Raw genomic sequence first — 17500 nt, forward strand, 5'->3', positions numbered from 1 at the left:
CGACGAGGATGTAAGGTGAGATACAGTATGACAGATACGGATCAAATATCTTCACAAATCATTTTGTGCGAAATCGTATTTATCTGATTCATTTTTTTAAAGCAACTAATTGTGTATCACAATATAAAAACAAACACAATCTGATAACACAGATAAATAGTAAATGTTGACATATTGCCATGCTGTACTATGTACTGTGTCCTGTCTTCCTCCTGTGTTTGTTCAGCTCAGGCTCCTAGCAACCAGCCTCTTTCTGCATGTGTTCACATTGACCCGACAATAGATAACAGATTTTAACCCCTGCCCCCAGTCTTATAACCACAACATACAGTAGTAGAGTGTCTCTGGTACTGACTAAAACTGACCTTTCTTTCAACAGGAAAGGTTTTGACTATTAAAATGAAAAAAGTTATTGGTGATCTATGTTTGCTGCAGAGTTGCTTGCAAAACCCCACTTTTGTTTGAATTGATGTGTCCTGCTGTCATACGTCCAGCCAAAACACTTAGCCTTGTGTTTGCTATTTTATAAAAACTATGCTTCAGGAAATTACAGCAAATGTCTTTCTAATTGTTTTGCCTCCTGGATAGAGGACACAACCCCCCCCCCCCCCCCCCCCCCCCCCAGACCATCTCCCGGTTCGCAAGTAGAAAATCCTGGGGAAAGCCCTGTATATTGCCATACGTCTCCTTGTCCTGCCAATATTAATATGGTTTTATTGCTTATTTAAACACGTCTCTGTCCTCTCACCTCCCTCTCTCTCTACCTCTCTCCCTCTCTCTCTGTCTCTCTCTCTCTGTCTCTCTCTCTCCCTCTCTCTCTGTCTCTGTCTCTCTCTCTCCTTCTCTCCCTCTCTCTCTCTGTCTCCTGTGTGTTTGAACGCCTGCAGCAGAGTTATGAGCAGCAGGCCTCAGTGAGCCTCATGCAGTCTGGGCCGGCAGGCTTTGGCTACAACCAAGCTCCGTTTCCCGCAGGCCACGGGCCCCAGCATGCAGGCATGATGCGGCAGAAATCTATTGGTAAAGACTGCTTGTGAAACATGTGATTGTTTGATTTTTCCTACCTGAAAACTGTACTTTACCTGTCTGAAAACACATACTTTACCTGTCTGAAAACACATACTTTACCTGTCTGAAAACATGTACTTTACCTGTCTGAAAACACATACTTTACCTGTCTGAAAACATGTACTTTACCTGTCTGAAAACACATACTTTACCTGTCTGAAAACATGTACTTCACCTGTCTGAACACATGTACTTTACCTGTCTGAAAACATGTACTTCACCTGTCTGAACACATGTACTTTACCTGTCTGAAAACACATACTTTACCTGTCTGAAAACACATACTTTTCCTACCTGAAAACACATACTTTTCCTACCTGAAAACATGTACTTTACCTGTCTGAAAACATGTACTTTACCTGTCTGAAAACATGTACTTTTCCTACCTGAAAACATGTACTTTTCCTACCTGAAAACATGTACTTTACCTGTCTGAAAACACATACTTTACCTGTCTGAAAACATGTACTTTACCTGTCTGAAAACATGTACTTTACCTGTCTGAAAACATGTACTTTACCTGTCTGAAAACACATACTTTTCCTACCTGAAAACGTGTACTTTACCTGTGTGTGTGTGTGTGTGTGTGCGTGTGTGTGTGTGTGCGTGTGTGTGTGTGTGTGTGTATGTGTGTGTGTGTGTGTGTGTGTGTGTGTGTGTGTGTGTGTGTGTGTGTGTGTGTGTGTGTGTGTAGGCGTGATGGAGGAGGAGAGGCAGTATCTCAACCCCGCAGCCAACAAGCTGGCCCGCAGCCTGTCGGAGGACATCCCCCCGCCCCCCAACACGTCCGCGCCGGAGCCGCCCCTCGCCGCCGGGCCCGTATCCCCCGGCTCCCAGCTCCACTACCAGCCGGGGGCCGGGGGCGGCCAGGCGGCCTGGGAGAGGGGCGCCCCGGGGGGGATGAACCAGCAGCACGTGGCCCCCACCCTCCGCAGGCCGTCGGACGGACAGGGGCTGTACGGCCGGGAGACGGAGGTGCCCCGGAGGGGAGGGGGGGGCAAGATGGGGGGGATGAGGAGGGGCTACAGCAGCGCCGCGCCGCCCACGAGCGCCACGCCCAAGTCCCAGCAGCCCCCGCAGCATCACGGGGGGCGGGTGGAGCGGGACGGAGGAGGGGCCGGCAGGGTCGCCGTGAGGCGGGGAGGCGGCAAGGGCGCCCTGAGCAAGCAGCCCAAGGTGGAGGGCGGGGCGCGGGGGGGGAAGGCCGGCGGCGGGGGGGCGAAGGAGAAGAGCTCCATCGCCATCCCCACCATCATCGTCAAGGCGCCCTCCACCAGCAGCAGCGGGCGCAGCAGCCAGGGCAGCAGCATGGAGACCGACCCCGCCCAGGACGAGCCCGCCGCCCTGCCCGACCCGGACAGCCCCAACACCAGCCTCCCCTCCCCGCTGACCCCCACCCCGCCCCACATGGTGGGCCCACCCACCGCCGCACCCCCCGCCCACCACCACCACAACCCGGAGAACGCGGACTACGGCGCGGCCTACAGCGGGGGAGCGCGCCGGGACAGGGAGCGCTTCCGCGACATGAGGAGGAAGAGCGCCTCCTTCTTCCTCTCGTCCGAGGAGGACCTCCAGGGAGAGGCGGGGGGAGGAGGAGGGGGGAGGAGGAGGAGCGGTGAGGACCCAGCCCTTGCACGACTCCGAGATGGACACGCCCGCGCCCCGCCTGCGACCCTCCAAGTCCATCGACGAGGGCATGTTCTCCGGGGACAGCTACGTCCACTACGCCAGCAGCATGCCCCCGGCCTTCGGCCTGCCCGAGTACTCCTCCCCGGTCCTGGGGCACGACGGCCAGCCCCGGTCGGCGCCCTCCAACTACGGCTCGGCCACCACCTTCATCCACCCGCTCACCGGGAAGGTCCTGGACCCGCTGTCGCCCCTGGGTCTGGCCCTGGCGGCCCGCGAGAGGGCCCTGAAGGACGACCGCAGGACCCGGCGCGAGGACAGACACTTCGGCCGGCAGATGACCGCCGCAGGCTCGTTCGCCACGCCCGTCCAGACCCCCACGCCCTCGCTGTTCCCCACGCCCACGCCGTCCGCCTACACCTCCCCCGTCCCCATGCCCCTCGCGTCCCCCACCCCCGCCTCCCACAGCCGCCCGCAGTCCCCCCGGGTATTGCGCTTGGGCGGCGGCGGAGGAGGAGGAGGGGGAGGGGGAGGAGGAGGAGGAGGAGGAGGGGGAGGAGGAGAGCGAATGGAGAGAGAGAAGGAGGGCGGCCCCAGAGAGGGCCCCAGAGAGGGCCTCAGAGTGCGGTTCTCGGAGGACAGGACCAACCAGTACGCGCCACAGTATTACCCGCAGAGTCCGCGGGAGAGGGAGGGGTACGACGGCAGGGCCGCTCTGTCCTCGCTGCCCCCCGGCCCCCCGCCCCCCTCAGCCCACCCCCCGCAGACCCTCCTTCCTGCAGATGGAGCCCGGCCCCAACGCCACCAGCTACGTCCCCCAGTACACGCTCCCCGCCACCGGCCTGCCTCAGGCTCACGCCCCCGGGGGAGAGACAGGAGGAGGAGGAGGAGGTCTGGGCCTCATGGTCCTCCCTCCGCCGGCCCCCTCGATAGACATGGACGACGAGTTTGTCTTCGCCGACCCCCTGCCCCCCCCTTTGGAGTTTGCAAACGGCGGTCACGAGCGAGGAGGTCAGAAGCACCCTCAGCATCAGCACCCTCATCATCATCAGCACCCTCATCAGCACCCTCATCCTCATCAGCATCCTCATCAGCATCAGCCGCCCCCGCCTCCCCCTCTCCCCTCCGCCAAAGCGCCTGCGGGGAGCGTGCCCTCCAGCGTGCCCTCCAGCGCGCCCCAGCCCTCGCCCCAGGGCTGCGACTCCGCCGCCTCCAGCCTCACGTCGTACGACAGCGAGGTGGCCAACCTCACGCAGTCGGCTCTCTCCCCGTCGCTCCCGTCGCCCCAGATATTCCCCCCTTCCTCCTCCTCTGCCGCCGCAGCCGCCGCCTCCTCCGCCTCCTCGGCCCTCCCCGCCCAGTCTCTCCACCGCCCCCGGCCCGTGACCCTCTCCCACGCCCGCCACGCCGGTCCCGACGAACCCCAGCCCCCGGCCACCGTCGTGACCCAGGAGAGAGGCGCCGCCGCCGTGACCTACGCCTCCACCACCGCCACGGCCACCGCCGCCGCCTCCTCCTCCTCCTCCTCCTCTAACTACGACGTGACTACAGGCGACCCCAAGACGGGCAAAGCGGGCGACCACCACCACCACCACCCCGCCGCGGTCCCCAAGAGCGGGGAGTGGCAGGACGCTGTGGGGGACTCTGGGATCGAGGAGCTGGACAGCCACAGCAGCAGCGACCACCATCTGGAGATGCTGGGGTTGACCGGGCTGAGGGGAGAGAGAGGAGGAGCAGGAGGAGGAGGAGAGGGAGGCGCCGAGCACCACGACACCTACACCACCTACTCAGGCGGGCAAACATTTGAGGCGCACGACACCAAACAGGCGAACCCGGCGCTCCCCCCGAAGACGACTCGCCACAAGGAGGCGGGAGGAGGAGGAGGAGGCAGGCCGCCGCCCCCGGCGACGCTACGACGACAGAGCACCATTCACCCCCTTGCTCCCCGCGCCAACCCCCCCTCCCAGGAGGAGGAGGAGGAGGCCAGGGGGGGAGGGGGCGGAGGAGAGGAGGCACAGGCCGAGCCGCTCCAAGGTGGAGGATGGCTTTGGCTCCACCCTGGCCGCCTGCCTGGAGAGGCCCATGGAGGCGCGGTCCACGGGCTGGGAGGAGGCGGCGGCGGCGGAGGAGGCGGAGCACGGCGTGGTGCTCCTGAGAGCCGGCGTGTCGCTGGAGGCGCGGAGGGGAGCCTCGCCGATGTCGGGCGTGAAGGCCAGCGTCATCACGGAGCTGAGCTCCAAGCTGCAGCAGATGGGGAACGTCAAGAGCATGGACGACTGGAGTCACACTCCCAGGCCACCCAACGTACACAACAGGTGCAGTCTGCTGTCGTTTTATTGTCAATGTATTGAGAATTGTCTTTTCGCATATCCCTCCTAGTTACACAAACACACAGTCCTCATATCCCTCCTAGTTACACAAACACACAGTCCTCATATCCCTCCTAGTTACACAAACACAGTCCTCATATACCTCCTAGTTACACAAACACACAGTCCTCATATCCCTCCTAGTTACACAAACACAGTCCTCATATCCCTCCTAGTTACACACAGTCCTCATATCTCTCCTAGTTACACACAGTCCTCATATCCCTCTTAGTTACACAGTCCTCATATCCCTCCTAGTTACACACAGTCCTCATATCCCTCCTAGTTACACAGTCCTCATATCCCTCCTAGTTAGTAGTTACACATACACACAGTCCTCATATCCCTCCTAGTTACACACAGTCCTCATATCCCTCTTAGTTACACAGTCCTCATATCCCTCCTAGTTACACACAGTCCTCATATCCCTCCTAGTTACACACAGTCCTCATATCCCTCCTAGTTACACACAGTCCTCATATCCCTCTTAGTTACACAGTCCTCATATCCCTCCTAGTTACACACAGTCCTCATATCCCTCCTAGTTACACACAGTCCTCATATCCCTCCTAGTTACACACAGTCCTCATATCCCTCCTAGTTACACAGTCCTCATATCCCTCCTAGTTAGTAGTTACACATACACACAGTCCTCATATCCCTCCTAGTTACACACAGTCCTCATATCCCTCCTAGTTACACACACACACAGTCATCATATCCCTCCTAGTTACACACAGTTCTCATATCCCTCCTAGTTACACACAGTCCTCATATCCCTCCTAGTTACACAAACACACAGTCCTCATATCCCTCCTAGTTACACAAACACAGTCCTCATATCCCTCCTAGTTACACAAACACACAGTCCTCATATCCCTCCTAGTTACACAAACACAGTCCTCATATCCCTCCTAGTTACACACAGTCCTCATATCTCTCCTAGTTACACACAGTCCTCATATCCCTCCTAGTTACACACAGTCCTCATATCCCTCCTAGTTACACACAGTCCTCATATCCCTCCTAGTTACACACAGTCCTCATATCCCTCTTAGTTACACACAGTCCTCATATCCCTCTTAGTTACACAGTCCTCATATCCCTCCTAGTTACACACAGTCCTCATATCCCTCTTAGTTACACAGTCCTCATATCCCTCCTAGTTACACACAGTCCTCATATCCCTCCTAGTTACACACAGTCCTCATATCCCTCCTAGTTACACACAGTCCTCATATCCCTCCTAGTTACACATACACACAGTCATCATATCCCTCCTAGTTACACACAGTTCTCATATCCCTCCTAGTTACACACAGTCCTCATATCCCTCCTAGTTACACACAGTCCTCATATCCCTCCTAGTTACACACAGTCCTCATATCCCTCCTAGTTACACACAGTCCTCATATCCCTCCTAGTTACACACAGTCCTCATATCCTTCCTAGTTACACACAGTCCTCATATCCTCCTAGTTACACACAGTCCTCATATCCCTCCTAGTTACACACAGTCCTCATATCCCTCCTAGTTACACACAGTCCTCATATCCCTCCTAGTTACACACAGTCCTCATATCCCTCCTAGTTACACACACACAGTCGTTTCGTATGCGTATGCGTTTCGTCAGAGAGGTCAGAGTGCATGGTCGCCCACAGTGCAACACTCCTGGAGCAGTTTTGGGGTTCAGTGCCTTGCTAAAGGGCACTTAGGCAGGATGGTGGGCACCGTGGATGTAAGCACTTTGGCTGCAATTCTTGTATGAAAGGTGCTATACAAATAAACGTTATTATTATTATTATTATTATTATTGTAACTGAGGGGTACAATTCCCTGACTGTATTACTAGATATGATACTTACTACCACTACCTTTGTACTTAATATTCGGCCACCCAGTACACGGCATAAATATATTATGATGAACACTGTCACGTAGATGAAACGGATCCAACACAAATGTACGAATTAGAAATAGGTCTTTATTTCTACACAGCGATGGTGTGTAGAGCAAGCACTTAATCAAATCAATCACATTTATGAATGGAAATTAGTATGCACTTTTATGGCAAGAGTATTCGTCGGTATATCAATAGAGAATGTCCAATCTCTGAAGGCGCAGGTGGTACATATACGACCTGGAATAGTTTAAGGAATAACAGCAATGATACTTTAATGATTATATACTGGATACACTCGGGGGGGTTAATCCGGTCGCTTGTAAGCCGACAGGAGTAGGAAGGGGGGGGGGGTAGAATCCGGCTGCCTCATCCGGCCAAGGGTATCCCAGGTGAACCCACTGTAGTGCCGTTCAATGCGCCGGCGATCCTTGGACCACAGATGAAAGCAGGTGGACTCTCTGTGAGCCGGCTCTCTCCGGTCCACGGGGGAGAGACGTGAAGCGACCTCGTCTTGCAGAGCGTCTCCTCACCTTGCGTCCTCTCCAGGGGGGGGGGGTTCCAACACACGGCAGTGTCGGGGGTCTTTATCCATGGAATAATCAACGTACACAAAGCATAATCCGTGCCTGGGAAGGCGGGCTGTCGTCGGTAGAATAATCCGGTATACAGGTCCACTCGCTCGTCGGCTCTGGGGCTCCTCGGGTGCAGCTTCACGTGGGGTCAACCACCCTGGATAAGCAGCCAGTTCTCTGCCCGAAACGATGGGGTACTGACTACGGTAGTATTCTCACCGCACGAAGCACTATATATTAACAGACTATTATTAGCTTAATAGACTACGTCCAACTCGACGATATAGTGCCAAATATGACTATTCAAATATTAATATACACGATGTCTCAATACCGATGGTAGGCGAACTTGGCCTTACTCCCACACGTGGCGTCGCGGGGAGGCTTTACGTCTGTGACTCTATTGGAGGGTAAGAAACTGGACTGAAAAGGAAGTCCTACTTTAGTAGCGCAGTATATATACGCACTATGAACAAATAGTCCCATTAGTGGTGCGGTAGTCAGATTCCTACGCGGAACTAGGACTTGTTCGTACATGTGGAGCGGTACGTTTGAACTGGGTCTGAGGGGTATGGCAGCCTGGCACCAAGGTCTCGACCAATAGTAGAATGGAGACTATTATGGGATGTTCAGTAGGCTAGAATGGATATTCAATGCATATTGTACAAGGAATATACAAGGGATATCAGGGAATATTAGAGAATATACAAATACAATTAAATATATATATATAAATAAATATATATATTCGGTTTAATCTGGCCCTTCACAACAGCCACCCCCTGATTGGTCCCAGACCTAATCAGTTAAACAGAGACAGATTAATCGCGTTGTCTATTTACACATAAGGGTTTGCTGTAGGGGTCAGTCAACTTCACAAAGTCATAGGGTTATAGGGTCATGGTCATCATCGATTGTGTCTGGGAGTCGAGGCAGTTCTATGAGCCTCGCCATGGGACGGGTGTAAGTGCGACCCTGGACGAGCACTTCAGCTGCTCGGACCTTGCCGTCGGCACCGGTGATCACTTTGCTTACGCGGCCGGCCGGCCACATAGCTCTGGGCAGTGATTGATCAATAATCATGACGACTGTTCCTTCTGTCAAATTGTCTCTCTGGGCTCACTGCAGTAGAAGCAATTCTGCTTCCTCGTAGTTAGCTGCTGACATATCAGCGGGGGACTTGCACTCCGGGTGGTACCGCAGGAATGTTCTTTGTTGTGCACTCTCTATGGACGTGCAATCGTCTATGTTAGGGTCGGTGGAGGCTACGGTGCTCAATCCACAGAACACAGACTTCTTATTTTCCACCTCCTCTGGACTTGCTTCCCTCGGGATAGGCATGGGCCACTGTCCTTCCGGGAGTCTTAGGAATGCGGGGCCGTCACTGTAGACATTGCGACGGGTGAGGTCATCCAGGGGCATCCCCCGGGTGATGACGTCAGCTGGGTTCTGTTTTGTATCAACGTAGCGCCACTCTGTTTCTCCGGTTAACTCTTCGGTTAAGTCTTGAATCTCGGTGACTCTGACTCCCACGAAGACTTTGTACTTGCATGAGTCCGATTTGATCCAGGCGAGTACCGTCGTGGAATCTGACCACAGGATTGTTCTAGACACCGGTATGGTGAGCTCACGTTGGATGAGCGTGGCTAGGTGCGCTCCGGCTAGGGCTGCACAGAGCTCTAGACGTGGGATAGATTGTTGCTTGCGTGGGGCTATTCTCGAGCGGGCGAGGACAAATGCTGTGTAGATCTCTCCCCCCTTCTCTTGGGCCCGCAAGTAGGCTACTGATCCGTATGCGACCTCTGAGGCGTCACTGAAGACGTGTAAGTCCATTTTACATGTCTCTGGCCTCACCGTGGGTGGGAAGTAGCTTCGGCGCATATTAACGCCTGGGAGTGAGTGGAGCTCCATCTCCCACTCTCTCCAGGTGGATGCAAGGTGTGCGGGAATGGGGTCGTCCCAGCCCTGGTCCTTGTCCCACAATGCTCGTACAATCATTTTTGCCCTGGTGGTGTACGGTAGAATACATCCTAGCGGGTCATATTGTCGGGCGAGTGTTGTGTACACACTCCGTCTGGTGGTCGGCGCCGCCGCCGGCCTTCCCTGCTCCGTAGTCAGGGGCTTGTGTCTGTAGTGAAGCGAATCTGTTTTGAATCGCCACACCAATCCCAGGGTCATCTCCTGGGCTTCTCCCGGGATTGTAGCCATCCAGGTCTCGCTGCTGGCTGCCTTGTCCTCGGAGGAGAGGCTGCGCAGTACTTGCGGATCGCTGCTGGCCCACTGCCTGAGATCAAAGCCGCCTTTGATCAATGAGGCGCGGAGTTTAATCAGGAGAGCCTCGGCTTCTTCCTGGGTTGAAAGGCTTTGTAGACAGTTGTCTACGTAGAAGCTGTTCTTTACGCTGTGTCGGACCTCTTCGTCCGCTGCTGGGTCCTCTGCTACATGTTTCTGTAGTGCAAATGTAGCACAGCAGGGGGTGCACGTCGTTCCGAAGGGGAGGACTTCCCATTGGTAGATGGCTGGGTGCTCATCTCCTGGCTTCTCTCTCCATAGGAACCGTAACAGGGGCTTGTCCGCCTCTACTAGTCTCACCTGCAGGAACATTCCTTTAATGTCCCCGCTGATGGCCACCTTTTCCTGGCGGAAGCGGAGTAGAACGCCGAGTAGGGAGGGGCCGAGTGTGGGACCGGGCAGTAACTCTTTATTCAGATTTTGGGATCCGATCTGGTAGCTGCAGTTAAATACTATGCGGTCTTTACCGTTGTGATGGACCTTGTGGTGAGGCACGTACCACGATTCAGTGGTCTGGTCAGCCTCTTTAATGTCCATCTTTGTGACGTGTCCCGCTGTGATGAGCTTCTCAATCTCAGCGCGGTATACACTCTCTTGGGCGGGGTTCTTGGCTAAGCGCCGCTCCGTGTTCAGCAGGTACCGTTCTGTGGCGTCTGTCTTGGCGTGGAAAGTAGGCATTCCTTCTCGCCGCAGGAGTGGCGTGGCGTATCTCAACACGCCGTTGACCGGGACTCTCTTGGTCCCTGTCTCGAGGAGGTGAATGGCGTAAATGTCATCTTTAGAGCGAATGTCTTTCTTTCCGTTCTTAAAGGGCATTTGTTCCAAGGTCCATAGCCGCTCTACGTGTTGCAGGAGTGCGGTTTCTCCCTCTGTGACTCGGGAGTGGAGACATCTAGTGGCTGTACTTCGGTTGAGAGATTTGGCGAGCGGGCCTTGGAGAGTCCATCCCAAACGGGTCTCGACTGCTGCAGGACAGCCTCGGGGTCCGGTATGAACCCGGTCTATCGGGACAATGAGGTCTGCATGGTCGGAGCCTATCAACAGGGTCGGCATAGCATTGTCTATGAGCGGGATCGGTAACTTGCGCAGATGTGCATATTTCTCCATCAGCTTGGCGACGGGGTATGTGTACCGCGACAGTCCTATTTCTTGGCTGGTGAAAGCGTCTGTAATCTGGTACCGTCGCTCAGGCTGGCCGCTTGCTGCGATAAAGAATGAGACATTCTCGCCCTTTATCGTCTTCAAATCTCGTCTTATTGTCCGAATTGTCATTTGGGTTTCGCTTCCCCGCAGCCCTAGCTGGGCCGCAGCGGAGGCGAGCAGCAGGGTCTTCTCTGACCCGTCATCGAGGACGGCGTAAGTGTCCAGGACTTTATTCTGGTAGCTTAGTGTCACACGCACTACTTTTAGGAGTACTCGGGCTCCACTGCTGCTGGCGGGATCGATGTACATGACGCTCGCTTTGCTGCTGGATGGTGCGGGTGAAGGGCGCCGTCTGTTACTGTCGTGAAGTATGTCCAGATGGGCTCCATCGCACTTGGTGCACCTTTTCTTTAAGCGGCATTCGGCTGCCATGTGTGAGCGCGCACAGCGAAAACAGCGCTTGTTGGACTTTATCCATTGACTTGCTTCCTCCGCGTTCAGCTTGGGGAAGGAGTCACATTGCGCTAGCCAGTGTTCTTTCTCACAGTAGGGGCACACTATCTTCCACTTCTCCGTTCTGGAGGGGGTACTGTGGCTCCTGCTGCTCGGTACTGACTCCGATTGGTGCATCACAGTCACCGATCTTCTTCCATCATTTAGTCGTCTGGTTCCTTCTCTGGAGCCAGGGGTGCTCCGTCCGAATGTATCTAGCCGTAGGCTGCTGACTTCTCTCGCCAGGAAGTCTGCTAGATCGAGGAGGTTCGGTTCGGGGCCATTCGGGTCTCGGTGGTCCCTCTGTCGCCTAAAACGCTCCTGTCGAGCGGGTGGCAGCTTCTCCAAGATCCTTTCCACATTTGAGTTGGCGTAAAGTTCATGCCTCTCTTCTCTCTCTGCGCTCCCAACATCCCTACCAGGGACTGCACTCTGATGGACAGGTCGTCCAGTGCTCGATTGTCTATTGCTGGGGGTAAGCGGTCGATGTGTCGGATCTCCTGGATCACGTAATCCCATATGCGCCCATACCTCTGGTCCAATGCTACCAGCGCTGCTGTGTATGGGGTGGTGGAAGTCGCGTAGGCGAGCGCTATATTATGTGCGCGGGGTACCTTTAAGTGCTTCAGTAGGATGGCGTATTTGTGGCGTTCATCCAATACATCCACCAACGTCTTATTTCTAGACGTATATGCTCTTCTTCGCTCCGCTGCTGGATCTGCAGTCGGTCGCGTTCAGCAGCGGCGTTCAGGCTGATGAGGAAGGCCTGCTGTAGGGTCCTCTCTGCCTCGCTGGGAGAAGGCGGTTGTATAGGGGAGCCTTCCCTCGGGGTACTCCTTGCGGAGCCTTGGAGCTCTATCTCCACGGTGCTCTCCCCGTCTTCTTCCGTGCCGAGTTCTCTCTCGGTAGCGTTGTATTCCTCCCGGGACTCATCGGGGACTACTTCTTCAGTACTGGCGGGGTGTGAAGTCATGTCTGGTTCCCACTGGTCCCCACCGTGAACTTGGTCAGTTACATTAGAGCCCGTAGGGGCCTCTATGGTCGGGGTAGTCTGGGCGTTGGGGTTAGACATACTTTTACTTTCTAGTTTTACCGCGTTTACTGTTAGTAGAAGACTAGGTTGTTGACTGACAGCGTAGGCCTCTAAGTACTGAGGGAGCCGTCGTTCGCGCTGCGGGCGTTGGTTAGGAGGATCGTTTCGTGGAGTGTTCATCATAGGCCATTTCAATATTAATAACACTATATTAATATTACACTAATTACCATCCGGCTCGAAGGACCAATTGTAACTGAGGGGTACAATTCCCTGACTGTATTACTAGATATGATACTTACTACCACTACCTTTGTACTTAATATTCGGCCACCCAGTACACGGCATAAATATATTATGATGAACACTGTCACGTAGATGAAACGGATCCAACACAAATGTACGAATTAGAAATAGGTCTTTATTTCTACACAGCGATGGTGTGTAGAGCAAGCACTTAATCAAATCAATCACATTTATGAATGGAAATTAGTATGCACTTTTATGGCAAGAGTATTCGTCGGTATATCAATAGAGAATGTCCAATCTCTGAAGGCGCAGGTGGTACATATACGACCTGGAATAGTTTAAGGAATAACAGCAATGATACTTTAATGATTATATACTGGATACACTCGGGGGGGTTAATCCGGTCGCTTGTAAGCCGACAGGAGTAGGAAGGGGGGGGGGGGGGTAGAATCCGGCTGCCTCATCCGGCCAAGGGTATCCCAGGTGAACCCACTGTAGTGCCGTTCAATGCGCCGGCGATCCTTGGACCACAGATGAAAGCAGGTGGACTCTCTGTGAGCCGGCTCTCTCGGTCCACGGGGGAGAGACGTGAAGCGACCTCGTCTTGCAGAGCGTCTCCTCACCTTGCGTCCTCTCCAGGGGGGGGGGTTCCAACACACGGCAGTGTCGGGGGTCTTTATCCATGGAATAATCAACGTACACAAAGCATAATCCGTGCCTGGGAAGGCGGGCTGTCGTCGGTAGAATAATCCGGTATACAGGTCCACTCGCTCGTCGGCTCTGGGGCTCCTCGGGTGCAGCTTCACGTGGGGTCAACCACCCTGGATAAGCAGCCAGTTCTCTGCCCGAAACGATGGGGTACTGACTACGGTAGTATTCTCACCGCACGAAGCACTATATATTAACAGACTATTATTAGCTTAATAGACTACGTCCAACTCGACGATATAGTGCCAAATATGACTATTCAAATATTAATATACACGATGTCTCAATACCGATGGTAGGCCGAACTTGGCCTTACTCCCACACGTGGCGTCGCGGGGAGGCTTTACGTCTGTGACTCTATTGGAGGGTAAGAAACTGGACTGAAAAGGAAGTCCTACTTTAGTAGCGCAGTATATATACGGCACTATGAACAAATAGTCCCATTAGTGGTGCGGTAAGTCAGATTCCTACGCGGAACTAGGACTTGTTCGTACATGTGGAGCGGTACGTTTGAACTGGGTCTGAGGGGTATGGCAGCCTGGCACCAAGGTCTCGACCAATAGTAGAATGGAGACTATTATGGGATGTTCAGTAGGCTAGAATGGATATTCAATGCATATTGTACAAGGAATATACAAGGGATATCAGGGAATATTAGAGAATATACAAATACAATTAAATATATATATATAAATAAATATATATATTCGGTTTAATCTGGCCCTTCACAACAATTATTATTGTTATTATTATTATTATTATTATTATTATTATTATTATTATTATTATTATTATTATTATTATTATTATTATTATAATAATAATAATAATAATAATAATAATAATAATAATAATAATAATAATAATAATAATAATAATAATAATAATAATTATTATTATTATTATTATTATTATTATTATTATTATTATTATAATAATAATAATAATAATAATAATAATAATAATAATAATAATAATAATAATAATAATAATAATAATAATAATAATAACGTTTATTTGTATAGCACCTTTCATACAAGAATTGCAGCCAAAGTGCTTCACAGCAGTAATGTAGACATAAAATAGACATAGGCATGAAATTAGCATAAAGTTGGCGTAGATATAGGTTGTGTTTTGTTAGGTTCTCTTGTATTTTGTTAGGTTCCCTTGTGTTCTGTTATGTTCTCTTGTGTTTTGTCAAGTTCTCTCAAGACAACTTTTGTTGAGTTGTCTTGTGTTTTGTTGTCTTGTGTTTTGTTAGGTTGTCTTGTGTTTTGTTAGGCTGTCTTGTATTTTGTTAGGTTCTCTTGTGTTCTGTCATGTTATCTTGTGTTCTGTCAGGTTCTCTTGTGTTCTGTCAGGTTATCTTGTGTTCTGTCAGGTTCTCTTGTGTTCTGTCAGGTTATCTTGTGTTCTGTCATGTTATCTTGTGTTCTGTCAGATTATCTTGTGTTCTGTCAGGTTCTCTTGTGTTCTGTCAGGTTCTCTTGTGTTCTGTCATGTTATCTTGTGTTCTGTCAGGTTCTCTTGTGTTCTGTCAGGTTCTCTCTTGTGTTCTGTCAGGTTCTCTTGTGTTCTGTCAGGTTCTCTTGTGTTCTGTCAGGTTCTCTTGTGTTCTGTCAGGTTCTCTTGTGTTCTGTCAGGTTATCTTGTGTTCTGTCAGGTTCTCTTGTGTTCTGTCAGGTTCTCTTGTGTTCTGTCAGGTTATCTTGTGTTCTGTTTCTGTCAGGTTCTCTTGTGTTCTGTCAGGTTATCTTGTGTTCTGTTTCTGTCAGGTTCTCTTGTGTTCTGTCAGGTTCTCTTGTGTTCTGTCAGGTTCTCTTGTGTTCTGTCAGGTTCTCTTGTGTTCTGTCAGGTTCTCTTGTGTTCTGTCAGGTTCTCTTGTCTCCTCTCAGCCGTCAGACTCACCGGTTCGCTCCGTGTCTCCTCCAGGTATTCCGCGGACTTCAGCGACGCGTTCCAGAGCCCTCCCTCGGGGCGCTCCACCTCCCCCCTGCCCACCTCCTCCCCGCAGCACCGGCAGATCCTCACCCCCAACCTCGCGGCCACGCCCTCCGTCTCCCCCACCCCCGCAGGGCGCCCTCCAGCGCACGTGGGCGCGCTCCCCGTCGCCGCAGATGCCCACCTCTCCGGTCCACGCCCACCCGCCCCTCTCGCCGACCTACTCCCCGTACCCCACGTCGCCCAACAAGCACCGCTCCAAGCTGCGCCAGCAGACGTTCGACTTCCAGTGCGGCCCCGAGATGAGGTCGTCCGCGGTGTCGCGCCGCCGCGCCCCCAGCCCCCTGATCTACTCCAACGAGCAGCCCCGGCCCGGCGCCTCCCAGGCCCTCCTCCCTGCCCATCCTCCCCAGCACGCCCGCCTACAGCGGCCCCTTCGACTTCCCCGGGCCCCTCACGCCGCCGGGCCACCACGCCCTGAGGGACGCCTACCCGCTCCTCCGGCCCCCCCCTCTTCTCCCCGACGGGGGCGCCGGCCTCCAGCCCCCTCCTGGTCTCCCGCTCGCTCTCCCCCACGCAGTTCCTCACGGGCGCCCTCCTCCCCCTTGCACCTGCCGCCCAGCCCCTCCTGCCACAGCTACCCCCACCTCATCCCCCCGCCGCCGGTCAAGCCGTTCGCCGTCAAGCCGCTGCCTTACTGGACCAAGTACGACGTGGCGGACTGGCTCGCCTACCCTGAACCTGGGCGAGCACCGCGACCGCTTCCTGGACAACGAGATCGACGGCTCGCACCTGCCCTCGCTCGCCAAGGACGACTTCCTGGACCTGGGGGTGACGCGCGTGGGGCACCGTATGAACATCGAGAGGGCTCTGAAGAAACTCACCGACAGGTGAGAGGGACGTCTCACCTGGTTATTATCGCTGGAGGGGGGGGGGGGGGGGGGGGGTGGAGGAGCGTGGCCACGGGAGGCGGTGCCCACCGGGGGGTTTTGGTGGACCCGTGAGACGACTTGGGAGCGTAAGGGAGCGGGTGGGAAGGAACGACTGGATGGAGAAGGAAAAGTCTGACGTGTCTCATTCCTTCCACGCGAGTCAGCTGGGTCCATCCCCTTCCCTCGTTAGATTCTCATTAGATATGATTTGATTATCCTCCTCTCTCTTTCTCTCTCCCCCTCCTCTTTTTCCTCTCTCTCTTTCTCTTTCTCCTCTCTTTCTCTTCTCCTCCCCTCTCTCTTTCTCCTCTCTCTTTCTCTCTCTCTCTCTTTTTCCTCTCTCTCTCTCCCTCCCTCTTTCTACTCTCTCTTTCTCCTCTCTCTCCCTCTTTCTCTCTCCCTCCCTCTTTATCTCCTCTCTCTCCCTCCCTCTGTCGCTCCTCTCTCTTCCTCCCTCTGTCGCTCCTCTCTCTTCCTCCCTCTTTTTCCTTCTCTCTCTCACTCTATTCCTCTTTCTCCTCTCTCTCTCTCCCTCTTTCTCTCTCTCTCCCTCTCTCCCTCTTTTGCTCCCCTCTTCTTTCTCTCCTCTCTCCCCCCTCTTTCTCCTCTCTCTCTCACTCTCTATTCCTCTTTCTCCTCTCTCCCTCTCCCTCTCTTATTAATCTGTCACCCCTCTTTAGCCCCCCCCCCCCCCCCCCACACAGACACACTCGTTCTCATCCCTCTGTCTCCCTCCCTCTCTCCCACCCACCAGGCGTCTCTCCTCTCCCTTGCATGTCTCCCCGTCTCCCCGAGACACAGACTGAGAGAGTTCAAGAAGCTGGGGTGTCTCACCAGGAGGAGAGCAGAGGAGAGGAGAGGAGGAGAGGAGCGCTGGACAGGAAGCGGGTAGATCGATAGGATCACAAGTAGGACCTTTGTGCCGAAGGGGATGTTTGACCCTGGATTTCAAACGAGATGAACTCTGGCTCACGTCGGCCGAGCGGCGGTACGAGCTACGCGGTGAAAGGGATACTGTAAGAAAAGTAACAATGAACATGACTGGTGCAAAGGCTTTTAGTTAAGACATTCTGTGTGTGCTCGCTCACACACACACACACACACACACACAACACACACACACGCAAAACACTGAATCGCATCGCATATTCTCGATCCATCCGCTGCATGGCAG

General features: G+C 53.4%; 1 pseudogene across 1 annotated transcript; it reads left to right on the forward strand.

Annotated features, from left to right (window-relative positions):
• The first annotated feature begins 887 nt into the window (after nt 1–887).
• Nucleotides 888–17132, forward strand: LOC311248356 (SH3 and multiple ankyrin repeat domains protein 1-like; annotated as a pseudogene). Its single transcript has 5 exons — nt 888–1017; nt 1760–3211; nt 3242–5006; nt 15386–16284; nt 17081–17132. The product of its transcript is annotated as an SH3 and multiple ankyrin repeat domains protein 1-like (transcript).
• The last annotated feature ends 368 nt before the right edge of the window (nt 17133–17500 follow it).

The sequence above is a fragment of the Notolepis coatsorum genome, assembly GCF_963971535.1.
Source record: "Notolepis coatsorum genome assembly, contig: SCAFFOLD_2977, whole genome shotgun sequence".
Taxonomy (NCBI): domain Eukaryota; kingdom Metazoa; phylum Chordata; class Actinopteri; order Aulopiformes; family Paralepididae; genus Notolepis; species Notolepis coatsorum.